The following is a 16,146-nucleotide window of genomic DNA, read 5'->3' on the forward strand; positions in this document are numbered from 1 at the left end:
CATATTCTTTATGCTGCATGATAAACTTCAACCCCCACCCACACAACCACTATACTGTAATATTACATTAATGTCCATGGAAAGTAACTTAACAAAGTCTGTTTCTGTCTTTGATAAGAACGTTAATACCAAAAATAATCAGGCCAACCATGACCCAAATTCCGCTTTCCTTCTGTTTTGATCTCAAATAAATCCAACCCATTTGGAAGACCTTGAAGTAAACATTGTGGATGAGACGTTGCAGGTTGCTGGTGCATACAGTTTATTTATTGAACTTTGCTGAAGAGGAAGTAGGGGTCAAGAACAACAACAAAACAAACAAAAAAAAGCATAAGAATTTGTGTGGGTGATATAGAGTATCTTTTCAGATTTTGATTTTTCAGCTGCAAGCCTTCACTGAGATTAAATGCATAATCATTTACAAGATGATGTGATAGGCTTTGCATGCATTTCAAGACAGATGAAACAAGCATAAGGGTTCGCACAGCACTCAAGGTAGGCTAACATTTATTACACCTTATATTTTCTATATAGGAGTGCTAAAGTAACGGGCAGTGTAGCGTGATATGCTGCTGTTACGGATTCTGTCCTGTCCTCTGTAGGTGAGATGAGGTTAAAAGCTTTAAAACCACGAATGCAGAAGAGCTCTTTGTGATAGTGGTTAAGATGCTCGTTGCATGCGCGGGGTCACTGGTACACTCCCAGCCTACACCCTGTTACATTAACTAATGCTTCGAATAGATTAGATTAGCTCTCAATGGAAATATTTTTACTGGTCCCCATTTCAATCTGCATTTTATCATTTCTCCAAAGATGATTTAAAACTGTGACCTGCCAGTCATGAAACACCTTAGATTTTCTTCTTTCATTGGTGATTGGGAGTGACAGTGGGAATCATCAAAAGCATGCATTCTCCAAAGGAGAAAGAAAACTGCTAAATGAAAGCCTTGGTGTGATTACTGTACAGCCGGCTATTGCCTTAGTCTTGAAGGCTTACATCTGGTTCTGAAATCTTTGTGATCCTGTTTCCGGTCGCTGTCATTGTGTTTGTAACTTGTTTCGTTTTAATCAGACTTGCACAGCTGAGTCCCATTAAACGTCCCTCTATTGGTACCCAAGCAGCTCGGAAATTCCTGGAACACTTTGATTTTCCACTGGATGGATTTGAGTTTTTTGGATTTTTGGAAAATGGGAAGACTGCCTTAAAACCTTTGCTGGTCATTTAAAAAACAAAACATCCTTCAAAGCGTTTGATAATGTTTCTTGAATATATTGTTTCTGTTTTACCTTTCAACACTGGTTCAAGTGCAGTAGATTGCCTTTAAAGTAACCTGTGGGCCATCCAGCCAAGACCTCCAACTCTGCATGACAGAGATTTCTGATCGCCATCATTGTTTTTATTCCTTTGAGTAACCAACATGTGTAACTGAATGTGAATGTACAGAACGATACTGCTGGTGTTTCCCAGGGATGCTTCCCAAGTCTCAACATTTGGCTACATGCTTATCCCTGACCTCTAGTGACAAAAATACATGTATACGAGACCTTGTACAACAGTTTACCTTAGTGAAAGCATAGCCACGTGTAATAAGCCATCGGGAAACCATAGTAAACCCACATGGGTAAGCATTGTAAAGGATAGCAAGGTATGGCAAAGCAAATTAATAAACATAGAAATGAAGACAAGCTATGGTAAATGGATAGTATAGCCATTGGGAAAAAAGCTCCAAAAAAATACCGTGGTAAACTTTTATAAGGGATATGCACATTTTAGTGGAGTTGACTTTCATTACATTGTAAATCGATTATGTTGACAGCTGGGTCTACCCCTCAGTGAGACCATGAAGAAAGATAAGTTTAAAAAAAAGAAATAAAAAACGGGCATAGTAATGAGCCTGGGCCCAGTCAGAAAACAAGTTATCCTTGAAGCAGGCTAGATCCATGTGCTTATACAATATGTGATGGATTGGGTTTTATGCTTTACTGGAATCAAGATCTAGCCTGTTCCATTTCAATGCCAAAATCTGTCTGAAGTGCTTTACAGCATTTAATATGCAATAAAGGAACTATGACTAGCATATTTTCCAATTGAAATAATAAAACCATAAATTTCACATCCATTAAAATAATAGTCATAGCATGGAGGCCACCACCATAGTTGCCAGCAAAGAAAAAGTTTAATGGATGATTTGCTCATTGTATCAGTCAGTCAGGTTTTGGTTGCTGAGGAGTCATAAACCTTCCCTCTAATAACTGCTCTTGTGACATGCCTGGGGTGTCGTAGAATTAGTGCCGTGCCCAGTAACGGTCAGGAACCACTGTTGCCCGCAAAGCTATTCTTCATACTGTGAGGATATTGTCTTCTTTAAAAAATGGCATATTCCATCTCATAGTTTACTAGAGGATGATTGTAATGGTTTTCAGAACTGCCCTCATCAAGGGATAGATGGGTTGGATTAGTTTTGTATAAGGAGGTACTGCGGTCTAATTAGAGCTAAAGATTTGGTGGCAGGAGATCCTTGATCTGAATACCAGCTCAGCAGCTTGTCTTTTTCTGGCCTCCTGGTGCCGAGGTCCCACCCAGCTGTAAAACTGGGTAAAGGAAGGACCGTGCCGGAAACCATATGTTCCATTTCATTTCTGATATCCTGTTTTGAACTCATGTTTAAAACTGTAAGACTAATACAAGTCAAGTGCTTGATCACTTGAAACAGCCCTGTTTGTTTTTTTCAAATGCAAGTTCATGCAGGAACAACATGTAATCGTTCACTACGCTGCATATACGCTTACTCGTTATTTTATGGCTATAACCTGCATCACATGCAGCAAGCAGGTATTTTCTGCATTTGCTAGAAATGCAAGTGATTGTCTTAAACTAGCTGAGTAAAAACAAGACAGACTTATAACTTTATAAGGATTTCTTCTTACTTCTAACTTTATAAGGATGTAATATGTCATATAAGAATCGATAAATAACTATATATATATATATATATATATATATATATATATATATATATATATATATATATATATATATATATATATATATATATATATATATGCCACTATGCCACTAATAATACACAACCAACCTGTGACCATTAAAATACCAGAACTGGATTAATACATTAGGAATCTGTTTCCATGTTTCATGGTATCGCAGTGGCTCTAGTTAAAATATTTGCACGCACAGACAATCAACCCATGTATCCAATCTGCCTTTTAAATTTCAAAAAGGTTCCTGAGCTCTTTGACTGCTAACATTTCATTTAGAACAACCTGTGCGCTTCAGTTCCTCCATGTGTTCCCAGTTAGCTGCTGAAAGCTTTGATTCATCACTGACATATTGAAAACCTTTATGGAAAGGGAGAGACTTGGTTTAGACAATGCGTCAGCTCACTTTAACATTGCATGCTTCAATATTTCTCCTTCAAAGACTCCTGACACGCATCGCTTCACATTTTCTCCCATCCAACCCATAAATCAGATAAAGAGAGGCTCTTGTTTCTGTCTTTCAAAACAAGAGGGCTCTGGTCTGTGCTAGATTAGCTGTATTGTTCACATTCAAACGACTTTGCCTTTTCTTTCAGGTTTGAATTAGCTGTTTGTAGAGTTAAGGTTAGGTTATTGGCTTTTGTAGCTGTTTGGTATTTTGAGTCTTTATTTTGCAGACTTAAATGCATGCTTATGTTGATTGATTGACTTCAACATCTTTGGGTGATTAATTGGAACCAGAATACCAAAGCACTGCCCATCAGATTATCATTATTACTTTTATTTTGCTACAATACTATAACGAATCATCAAAATAAAATATAACTAACACAATACTTTACAATTTACCTGAAGTTGTGCATCCAATTCTGGATTGCTATCCTAAGTACATGCATTAAATACTGTAATAAAACAGAAGAGTCTGTTCTTTATCTGTTCTTTGAAGTCTATCCAGGATACTTCTCCACATTGATTTAGAAAGGTATTAGCATCTCTCCTCAACTACAAATACATAAAGCGAAAATGCAAACATATCCTTAAACATTGACATTTTAGCCCTTCCAAAAGAAACTAGTGATATCATGGAAATGGTGACTTTGACTAACAAGATCAACAAAATGCATTTCAGTCTCATTATCTTGACATAGATTCTGTCTCAGACGAGACACTATTTCCTTTGGCCTGTGTCCTAACCTTCTCATGCAACATCAATGACAGTGAAAGTCTGCAGAAGGGTTGTCTTACATAGAACCCAAGCCTTACCTCTCATATCCAGAAAACTCTTTCAGTTGCCGTTCACTTCCCAGCCAGGCTCGGGTTATTTGTTTATTCCAAGAAGATGCTATTGTATCCCGTTCCATTTCAGTGGTACGCAATCTTTGTTTCAGAGTTATTTTTCAATGTCAGGGCACAGCTATCCTTATTGGGGTGGAGGATTTGTAAAGTAAAAAGCTTATTGTGTAAAAGCAGGTTGCTCTCTCCTTTTCACAGTTTGAGATCTGGGACTTGAGTCTTGTTGAAGGACTTAAGTTTGTAAGTGAGGATTTTCACTGTAGCAGCCAGTCCTCATTGATAGGCTTTTGGAAATGGCTCCTGTTCTGTTTTAGAAACAAGGAACTTGTTCATCAATCGTGGCTCGGATTTGACTTTGAGGTTTTTTGCTTTCTGTAACTGAACTCCAACATTATTTACTCTGAGGCTAACTTACCTTGTTCCAGGTGAATTGGAGACCCATGCTGACAGGCAGAGAGCCACAGTCTCAGAGGTTGGCTCAGATCAAGTTGTCAGAACTTCTCTGTAATTATGCTATACTGAATTGCATATCTTCTGTACAGTTAATTTTGTATATAATAGAAAAATGTAAACCCTTAACCCTCAACGTCATACAAGTCTTAAGAGATCTAACTTAATTTTGCTTTGCCATCACTGACTTAGCTGGATTTAATGATAAGATCGGAGAATGGAACCGACATTTACCCCATTGACTCCATGCCCATGACTGGTAAAAAGGAATATTTAAATAAATTAAACTGTAATGAACCTAAAATAACAATCCCATAGGCATCTGGATGCTTTGGTTTAAATGAAATTTTGGTGCATAGAATAAATTAATTTCAAATTCCCCAAAGACTGAGTAGATTGGATTTGATATCTTTAATAGGAAGCCTCATATTGGATAAGTCTAGTGGAAGCTGCTGCCAGGACAGATGGGAATCATCTCAATTCTTACAGAACCTGGTGACAGGCCATCAGATACAGCTACAGCCCATGTAAAAGTCCTCTGTGATATGCAATGGTAAAAGCATGGACAAAGTAGCAAACAGTGAAGCACAACCATTGCATAACACAGACAAGCACGGTTGGCAAAACATGGTAGGAAACAGGGATGACAATAGTGGAGGATGGCAAACACATGGCATAGGAATTGGAAAAGTATGGTAAACCTCAACACTAAACTGTGTCAAATCAGTGTTACAATAACCATGGGATTTAGACAGCTGCAGATGCCAACAGCAGTGCTTCTTCTTATGTGCTAGCTAACCGTGGTTAACTAGTAACGTAGTAGTAGTAGCAGTAGTGGTATAACACTTCACCTTGTGCAATGTACTGCAGCAAGCAAGCAGCTTTTTTGCTGATATTCTGTGAGCCTCTTTCAGTTGCAGCTTTTTTCCCAGTACAGGAGTGCTATGTATTGAGGGCTAGAGTTCTAATGGGACCCCCTCCCTGGTCCCTGTTTATAAGGGGTGCTGTGTTGGTTTTATTCAGTCTCTCTGTGTTGTGGTGCTCATTAACGCAGGCAGGGCCCAGCTTGGCAGTGCTGCTTGGTTTCCACAATGCCCAATACAGTTCCACCGCCCCATGCTGACAGCACTCCCTGTTATTACAGATGTGAGGAGAGAGAACAGGGTTTATGTGTTTTACCAACTGGACACTGGCATCTGCTTTCTGTTTAATGGTCTTGGGTCTGTGTTAGGCTGTTCAAAGTTTTTATTGAGGAGGTGGTTTCGATTTTCTTCTAGATATCCTTCAAGTTAAGCAGCTAATAAAGAAATGCACTTGAAATGCATTGGTTAACCAAGACTGTTAAATCTAGAAGCTATGTACCATGTTGCTTTAACCTGCAGTACAGGATAATTCAATCAACAGTTAAGGCAACACTCATGGAAAGCAGTGGCAATTTGAATAAACACAGAGTTGATAAGAGGTTAGTGGAATTGTTCCACATTTACTGTGTTATGTGTGTAAGCTTCTGTTCTCCTCGAGGCTTCTCTTCAGACTAATTTAACTGTTATTTGAACTGGACCCTTAAGGTCATGCAGGCTAATTGGCTCCACTGGTATTTGCATGTGTCTTCTGACTGCCACTTCCTGCATTCATCTATAACTTTTAATCTACACTGTTTTTCAGTTGACTCTTACTCTGGATTTCAAAACCAAGAAGATGCATCAGTAAATTCAGTTTGGTATGTTAAAAATCTGACTGTAACAGACTCCTTGGTTCATTTTTTTATTATATCATATGGATACACTGCAACCACGAATTTTACTATTGGCTTTGGATTGGCTCCAGAAAGACTCTTAGTCACCAATGATGGACTTGCCTGCACCTTCTGTTTGTTTAACATTTAAACCGCATGGAACTGTAGGCGAAAGAGCCAAAAAAACATAGAGCTACATTGTAAGGAAGGGCATGTACAATATTTTATGAATAATTGCATTAAGAAAAGTTCAGAATCTGGCAATTTGCGGGTTGGCATTACGGTGTAAAAGACAACACTATTAAAGCAATAGCCCACAGAACTTCTAAGATGTCTGCTCGTTCTTGTCTTGGTTCTCGTCTACCAGTCGTGTTGTCATCCCAAAACAATGCTGGTAACAATTCCTGGCAGCATCCCATATTTCCATCCATTTCTCAAACTGATCACAGCCAACAATTTTCAACAGTTCCTGATGAACTGGTGCGTTGAGAAGCTGAACAACGATTTTTGGAGTTTACTGTCCGAGTATCTAATGCTCAATCAGCTCTTCTGTGGCTGTATAATCTAAATGTAAATATGCTTAACACTCTTTTCCAGCTGACAAAAACGCCCAGGCTGCATTCCCAGCCTCTCTCTCGTCCCAGGTACTTAACATGATCTGTCTTGTTTATCTTGTGAGAGGTGCAGGCAGTCAGAAAATTGGAACGATATTGTCCAGCGTGAACAATATTGTGGAGCAGACTGGTAGCCTGTGTGCAGACTGACAGTTCCTAAGAGGGGAACTCCAGTTAGTCTCTCCATTGAAAGAACAGGCAGGTTTGGAAAGCTTAGCAAGTGTAAGGGCTCCAATAAAGTGTTGAGAACATATTGAAAATGTACAAATGTATAAACAGATGTGACACCCAACCAGAGGAGTGAGCATTTAGAAGCACTGTCATAGACAGATTTATAAGCTTTTGAGCCTCTTGCGGTGATTATACCATATCTGTTTGTTGTTTGCAATAAACTCAGCTAGACAAAAACATGCCAGGTGCAACTAGGCTGATTAATAGACTCACCCGACTTAAAACAAACCGGAGAAAAAGATTTGGAACAGACACAACACACAAAATCGAGAAGAACGAAAATTTGAAAATGTCCCTGCTAAATCCCTCTGCACTTGTTGATGATTCATACATATAAATAAAGAAATAAATACATTAATAAAATGTGTTTTAATATGTTGATAATGCAATTGGACTTTATAGCAGGAACATGACAATCCTTTTTAAACAGAATGATAAAGACAGGGTGGCTCAGCAGGGTGAGGAAACAGATGCCAGAGTTTGAAGTTTCCAGAGACTTACGTCATCGTGCAGTCCTGCCAACAGAACAGTGACAGTCACGTCACCATTCTCCAGGATTCCAGCATGGCCCTCGTGGGTCTGGCAAGGATAACTGCCCCTTGGCTAACACAACATCCAGCTACCCTTAATCAGTGTAAAGGGCAAAGAAAATAGGGATTATTAAAGTAATCATGCATTTTAAAGATTAAAGCAACACTGTTTAAAAGTCAACATTTATCTGGATCATCAGATAAAAAAGACAAAAAAATAACGCAATAGCAAGTAACAATTAGGCTGTGGGTTTGAACCCTCAGTTCTGTTATTGCTTGACTGTCTTTATAACGTGTAGCAAGTCTTGAATGGTTTGGGGAAATGTATGAATGTCAGACATTGAGTTGCATGCTGTAATATTTGCTATAGACAGGATGGGTGCAACCAGACCACTGAAATAGGGGTTACTATGTGGAACCTTATGTTTTATCAGTCATACACCATGATTGGGGAATGACCAAATTACTTCCATCTGGATCATGATGTTACAAAGTACAACCTTTACAAATGATTCCATGCTTGCTGTATGTGTGCAAATCAGCATTCAGTACTGATAACTTTGATCCAAGCTAGATGAAAAAGACAGGGACACCACTTGGGACCATGATGCCAGATGCTTTTGTTTCTCTGCATCAATAGTGTTAACAAGCAGTCACGAGGGACAAACCTCAGGGCTGTTATTTTGGGAATCATTCCTATCACTATTTGTAGAGTTGAAGACAGAGCCTGGAAACTGTGGCGTTAGAGAGACTCTCCCTCATGATTAATTGGGGCAACTTTTTGGAAGTCAACCATGCCATATTGTATCAACCACATTTTGACCTATTCATAACTCCTTTGTAACACTGTTTCTCAAGTATTATTAACAGCACCAGTGTTACATTACCACCTGCACACCACGCTCTCTACTAGTTACCAGAACTGAAGTTCAATCTGTCTCTTAAACATGACACCCAGTACTTTATAAACATAACACATATGGCATTGCATTAGCTCTTTCTCCTCTTTGATGTCTTCTGGTATTTCCTGGCAATGCCACTATTAACTAGTTCACTCGACAGAAAACGTTTCCTGAAGGTTCTTTACGTTGCATCGTCTTTGAAGCTGCAGGTCAATCTTCCTCGTGTGGCAAGAATCATCTCACAAAGGGGGGGCTTAAAAATTCAATTACATACACGAGCCCTCATGCACTCCAGTGGGACAAGTCACAGTTGATGAATTTCAGGTATCAAAAGAAGCAAATACAAATATAAAATAAATACACACACAGTCTTGGGTTGTGGGGAGAACATGCATTGCTGTTTTATTTAATGAAAACAAACTGTAAACGAGCTATTCTAGTAGAGATGGTTTTAATGAGGAAGCATGGAGGAAATCACAGTGAGTGACGAATGCTCCAGCAGTGCAAAACCACCCTTCCAGTCTTTTAAAGGAGTTCCTGTCCTTCGCTCCACTGGTCAATGTTTCCATAAGTTTGCATATAATAGAAGTCAGGCTTACTGGTCTGTAAGCCTGACTTCTATTATATGCAAACTTATGGAAACTATAATAAGATCCAAAATGGAAAACTACCTATATGGTAACAGGGTCCTGGGAGACAGTCAACATGGTTTTAGGAAAGGGAGATCGTGTCTAACTAACTTGCTTGATTTTTTTGAGGATGCAACATCGATAATGGATAATTGCAAAGCATGTGACATGGTTTATTTAGATTTCCAGAAAGCTTTTGACAAAGTCCCGCACAAAAGATTAATTCTCAAACTGAACTCAGTTGGGATTCAAGGAAACACATGTACATGGATTAGGGAGTGGTTAACATGTAGAAAACAGAAAGTACTGATTAGAGGAAAAACCTCAGAATGGAGTGTGGTAACCAGTGGTGTACCACAGGGATCAGTATTGGGTCCTCTGCTATTCCTAATCTACATCAATGATTTAGATTCTGGTATAGTAAGCAAACTTGTTAAATTTGCAGACGACACAAAAGAAAGAGGAGTGGCAAACACTGTTGTAGCAGAAAAGGTCATTCAAAATGATCTAGACAAGATTCAGAACTGAGCAGACACATGGCAAATGACATTTAATAGAGAAAAGTGTAAGGTACTGCACGCAGGAAATAAAAATGTACATTATAAATATCATATGGGAGATACTGAAATTGGAGAAGGAATCTATGAAAAAGACCTAGGAGTTTTTGTTGACTCAGAAATGTCTTCATCTAGACAATGTGGGGAAGCTATAAAAAAGGCTAACAAGATGCTCGGATACATTGTGAAAAGTGTCGAATTTAAATCAAGGGAAGTAATGTTAAAACTATACAATGCACTAGTAAGACCTCATCTTGAAAATTGTGTGCAGTTCTGGTCACCTCGCTATAAAAAAGATATTGCTGCTCTAGAAAGAGTGCAAAGAAGAGCGACCAGAATTATTCCGGGCTTAAAAGGCATGTCATATGCAGACAGGCTAAAATAATTGAATCTGTTCAGTCTTGAACAAAGAAGACTACGTGGCGACCTAATTCAAGCATTCAAAATTCTAAAAGGTATTGACAGTGTCGACCCAAGGGACTTTTTCAGCCTGAAAAAAGAAACAAGGACCAAGGGTCACAAATGGAGTTTAGAAAAAGGGGCATTCAGAACAGAAAATAGGAGACACTTTTTTACACAGAGGATTGTGAGGGTCTGGAATCAACTCCCCAGTAATGTTGTTGAAGCTGACACCCTGGGATCCTTCAGGAAGCTGCTTGATGAGATTCTGGGACCAATAAGCTACTAACAACCAAACGAGCAAGATGGGCCAAATGGCCTCCTCTCGTTTGTAAACTTTCTTATGTTCTTATGTTCTTAATGTTAATGCCTAATTAGTTTAATAGGTGCTGATTCAGCGTGATTCTGGAATTCTTACAGCCAACCCTTAGCATCCTTTAAAAAGCATTTAAAAAAAAAAAAAAGACGCAACAGAATGTGTCAGAATTTCCACTCAGGGATTTGGACAGGGATGGCATAGCTCACAGCAATAAACATTCACCTGGTGAATCTAGCCCCTTGCGTTCTCAAATGACCAAAACACCTGTTGTGAAAGTGCAGAGTGCTGTCGTCGGAACTCTGCAAGGTGAGATTTGTAAGTGCTGAACCGTGGTGTGGAATAAACATGCATAACCACAGCTTGTATCATAAGTTTTCAGTCTATAGGCTTATTGTTAGAGTTGAATTAGTAATGTTTTTTGTTTTTTTTTAAAGGTTTTATCAGTTATAACTGTAACCACAAAACTTTAAACTTCAGTAGATGTTAATATCATTTTTGAGTTCATATTGTGGGTACAGGTATTTATTTATTTATTTATTTATTTATTTATGGGTTTTTTTACCATTTATTAAATAGTTTTCTGAATGTGCGTTTAATCATCTTCTATTTGCGTATCTTCTCTGAGTTTGAAAAAAAAAACCATAACATTACATTATTTAAACCTCCAGTAGTCCAGTTGCCCTTTTCTCATATCAAGTTTCCAGAACTGGACACACTGTTGTACTGGACTCAGACTTCAGAAGATTCAGCAGAAGCAATTAAACAGGGATCAGAATAATTACAAATCAGCTGAACCAGACTTCCACAATAAACACAAACTCACTGAGGTGCCCCGTGGCTCTTTAATGAGATGTGTATTCAGACTGGCTGTGTCACGTCGTAAGATTTTAGAAAAAGTAAACATCACTGAACACATAACACTGAATGTTATGAAGACCACAATTCATCCCCAGCCTGTTAAACAGAGTTTTGAAAGCAAAGCTAAATATTTCCAAAGCCCGAAACCGAAGGATTTGCAAACCAGAGGAACAGCTGCCTGAAACAGGTCCTGCATTTAGGAACCGCAAGGACTCGCAAAGTACTTTTTTTTCAAAAAGTTGAACGGTCCCACAAATCCTGTAATACTCAATACATTATGTCCAGAAACAAAACATTGACATAATCCCTTTTCATTGGACAGAATGCGCGGAAGACATTGCAATTAAAGCCACCGGAGAGACTAGATGGACCTCTGGGATTAATTTGGTCCTACATCATCCAACACCTACACCTATTCCTATACAGGTTAGCAAGCTATATTATATGATGCACATATATTTTCTAACAGTATGTAGAATGGCAGAACTAAAGTGCTAAGATTATTTTGAAGCCTTGAGGGTAACAAAAAAAGCAATGGGTATAGCAGTGATCAATTTGTAATGTGAATATTTTCTGGTAACAATTTTTTATTTTGCGGTCTGGTGTCACAGAACTAATTATAACTTGTGCTGAGGTAAGGCAATGCAGTTTTGGCTGTGAGATTTTTTTTCCCCTCGTAAATAATGTTGATTGTAATAAAAAGAACAGTAGTTGGAATGGTGGACTAGAGAGGGCTACGTATGAGTCTCACAAAAATGTACAGCCAGGTAATTTTAATGTATATAGCGTCACGCTTGGATCACAGCCATTCAGAAAAAAACAAAGCTACTTTTAAAAGCTCAGCTTATTTAGATTTTTGTGTCAAAAGACAATTCAATAGCCTTCGCCAGGGTTACCATATGACTCGATGTACATTCAGACAGTTTGGAACAGTTTGGGGATTTTCAACTCGCACTCAGTGTTTTTTACCATGTGAAAAGGAGCCATAACATCATGGAAGTAACGTTTTGCATGGCTGAAGGTATACATCTGAAGCAGACACACAACGGAAAATTTTGGGGAAGGCTGTTTCTCTTGCTTTGTTATAGAAAATAAATCATTCTATGACCCTTTAGCCACACACATGGTTTACAGCACTCAGATACCTTTGGGGAACGGTATTTTAGTTCGGACTGTTCGGACTGTAGAATTTCTCCCCTCTGCCGTAATAACAATTTCATTGGATCAGAGCCAGTTTATTTCCCTTATTCCTGTAAATCCCTTTGCAAGCTGGCTACACTTTTATTACTCTTGTACACAAAGAATTCCCTCATAGTGGTTATGGTCCACGGCACACCTCAGGTCATTGTAACTTCAGACATCCATCGTCAGGTAATTGAACAGTTTGGGAGTGCTCCCTCATCACGGTGCATTGAAAAAACACACTCTCCATGGAATTCCTGTGCTAGCTAAGAGCTCCCGAACACATGTGAAAACATTCAGCTCATTGAGAGGCATAGGCCATACATCATCGCGCTGTCGCTGTTTCAAACATGCAATGGGAAGAATGTGCTACAGTGGGCTACTTAATGACGGAGGCATCAGGAGGGTGAGCATATTAATAAAAGTCTTGGGCAGCCAGTGGTTTGTTAAGTTGACCCCCATCAAGCATGTACAGCAGACAAATGTTTTGTCTAATGCTTTCATCAGTGACATGGTTTGCATTTATATCCCTGACATGAAAACCTGTGTGCAGTATGAGTATGACTCCTAAGAGATAGATTATTGCTGCACTAGAATTCTTAAACAAATAAAAGCAATAAACCCGTTTCTACATCATCACAAGGTTTCCAAGTAACCCTACCCATTGCATGGCTGGGTTTCTCAATAACCTGATTCTTATACTCACACTGTACATTCAGCTCTCACCAATCGCTCATTGCTACCTTTCCTTGGGGAAGGAGGGTGGCTGGCCCTTTCACATGCCAATAATGAGGGCAAGAGAACCCAAAATGCTTATGAAAACTGATCCTAATTAGACCATAAAAGCCTGCCAAATAGGACTCTGTGAGCTTTGCAGGGAGCATGTGGGCAGCTCTTTAGCTTCACCATCAACCCCTTACAGTTACTAACAATTCACACTACAGCGGGGATCTGAACTGAGATTGTTCATTTCTTCCAATCACTCGTCCCATAGGCCCAGCTAGCCCCTGTGTCCAGATTTAAAAGAATTACATGTTTCAGCAAACACAAGATTGCAATCTATATCTACTCACCGCGTATACCCCTTTAAGCTGTAAAGATGCAGGGATTCTTTGACGTGTATACAGGATTACCATGTTGATAGGGCCATGCTTTATGAGCAGGGACTGGGTGTAGTGACTTTCATATGAAACAGCCCCTGTAACGTCTGGACAATCCTGATTCCCCACCAAATTCCTAGAGCTCTCCAATACATGGAAACAAAATCGGATATTTTTACAGGAAATTCATTGCATCTCTCTTGTTCTCTCGCACGCAGTTGTATGTCCTTCAGTAAGCTGCAGGGAAGCCTCATTTCAGAGAAGTCTTTTGTTTCACCTGCTGCTTCAATGTGATGTGCAGACTGTCAGTGTATTTGAAGGAAACATTTGATTCATAGGCACAGCACTGTGCATGGACGGCAAACAAAAGGTAAAAATCACATTTGTATATATGGTACTTGTCATGGTCTAGTGAGCGTGTTTATAGTTTGGGTTGAGGTTTCCCGGTCACAGCAGTATTCACAGTGGTAATAAAACAGATTATTAAAGCCCTCCACTGAGATTTAATTGCGTTTCCAAGCAAATTTCTTAAATGCATATTAACAAAATCATAAGGCTTTTTTATGATTAAATTGTTTTATTGATTTTCTTTTTTTTTTTTATTTACAGCAAAAGAACAACATGTTATGAAAGAAGCATAATACATTCAGTGATTTGTGTCCATAACCAGTTGAAAAGTTTATAAAAAGCAATAGTAATTAAGCAGTAATAAAAAAAAAAAAGAATATTGTCATTTACACAATGTTAAGCATGTGTACATATATACCTGTAGTCATGCACATCATGCATATTTCTCAAAGTAACCCCAAACCAAAGACAAATCCATATAATGGGTAGTTTATTGCACAACAGAGCTAAATAATGACAGCCTTTAAGGGGCCTATGATAACCCTTCTCATGAGGGAAACACTATTCAGTTGGTACTGCTCAGCCACAATTTATAATAATTGAAATCCCTATTATGAGGTTTCAAATATTTTTAAGCATATCTTATGCATAATTAGCATAGCGTTGTCCTGAATGTTCTTATTGCTAAGAAAAAAAAAAAAAACTCTCTAGAGTGATCTAAGATCAGGAGCTCTTTAAAGCTGGAGCCCCCATCCTCACCTCCACCTGGCTTGGGCTGCCCGGCTGACCCTGTAACAGATTACAACCCTCTGGGGTGCATTTATTTAGCAAGAAGGAGGGCAGGGTTTCGGTTTAATTAACTACTTTATGTTGTGTTCTGGCAACAACAATCTTTGGCAGCATCCCCCCCTTCTTATTCTGGGCTCCAAATATGTTGAGCTTTGCAACTTGTGCAGTATTTATATTTCTCATTAATTAGCAAACAGTGGTCCAGCAAGAACAGAAAAGACTGAGAGCAATAGATAGACAGACAGCTAAAAGGAAGGAATGTTAAGTATCCTTCTCTTAAAGGTGGCATTTTGTTTAATAACTTTTGATAATCTACAAATGCTATGTGCAAAAAAAAAACATGTTCTTTTTTTTTTGTGGAATGAAACACTGCCATAAAGCGAGTTATATTCATAACACGTACATCCGGCTTTCCTAAATCAAAGACATTTGATGTTCAATAAACATTTAATGAACACCAAACCGATCTTGATGGATTACGCACAGCTTTGATATTTATATCTAATCGAGACTGTTTTGGGGTTCTACAGGTTGTGTCATGTAACCAGGGCACTTGCACCACTCCTTGTGTGGAGCTTGGTACAGAATGTATCATGTGCTGTAATGTGTGAGATTTGCAAAGTGTATTTGTGAAACCAGAAAGGAGTGACATTGCTTGGCCACAAGAGTGGAAAAGCATCAATGCTGTGAAGGAAGCATGCATGGCATGCCAACGAAGCTTTCTTTGCCGGCTTGACAAGAGAAACCCCACTGAACAGCACACAGCCACCAGAATGACTGGCAGCAAGCAGCCTTCGATCATAATGTGCTTACTGAACACTCCAGGAAAACTGTCCTTTTCTCACAACCACGTACTGCAGGAGCTATGTGAGAACAGTATCCACCGTCATTGTTCAAACATAGTATTAAGTAACACAGTGTCTTTGCTTCAGTGCTCATGATATCATTCTACTTTTGAAGAACTGACCCAGCTTTAGTTGTCTGGGGCAATGGCTAAGCCTGACTCCTCTGTGTATAATATGAGACAGGCTAATTCAAACAGGTCTGGTTGCGAAGTCACTTCTAGAAGGAGCTGTGTTTGGCTTATTCCCAGGGAAAGTGTCAGCGCAGTGGTGTCGGATAGCCATGTGTGAAACTGTTTTCTTTTTGGAGGTATGTGCTGCTGACTGTTTGAGAGTGCAGCAGAAGAGAGTCCAGTGTGTTCCCCATTAGA

The sequence above is a fragment of the Polyodon spathula genome, chromosome 22 (genome assembly GCF_017654505.1).
Source record: "Polyodon spathula isolate WHYD16114869_AA chromosome 22, ASM1765450v1, whole genome shotgun sequence".
Taxonomy (NCBI): Eukaryota; Metazoa; Chordata; class Actinopteri; order Acipenseriformes; family Polyodontidae; genus Polyodon; species Polyodon spathula.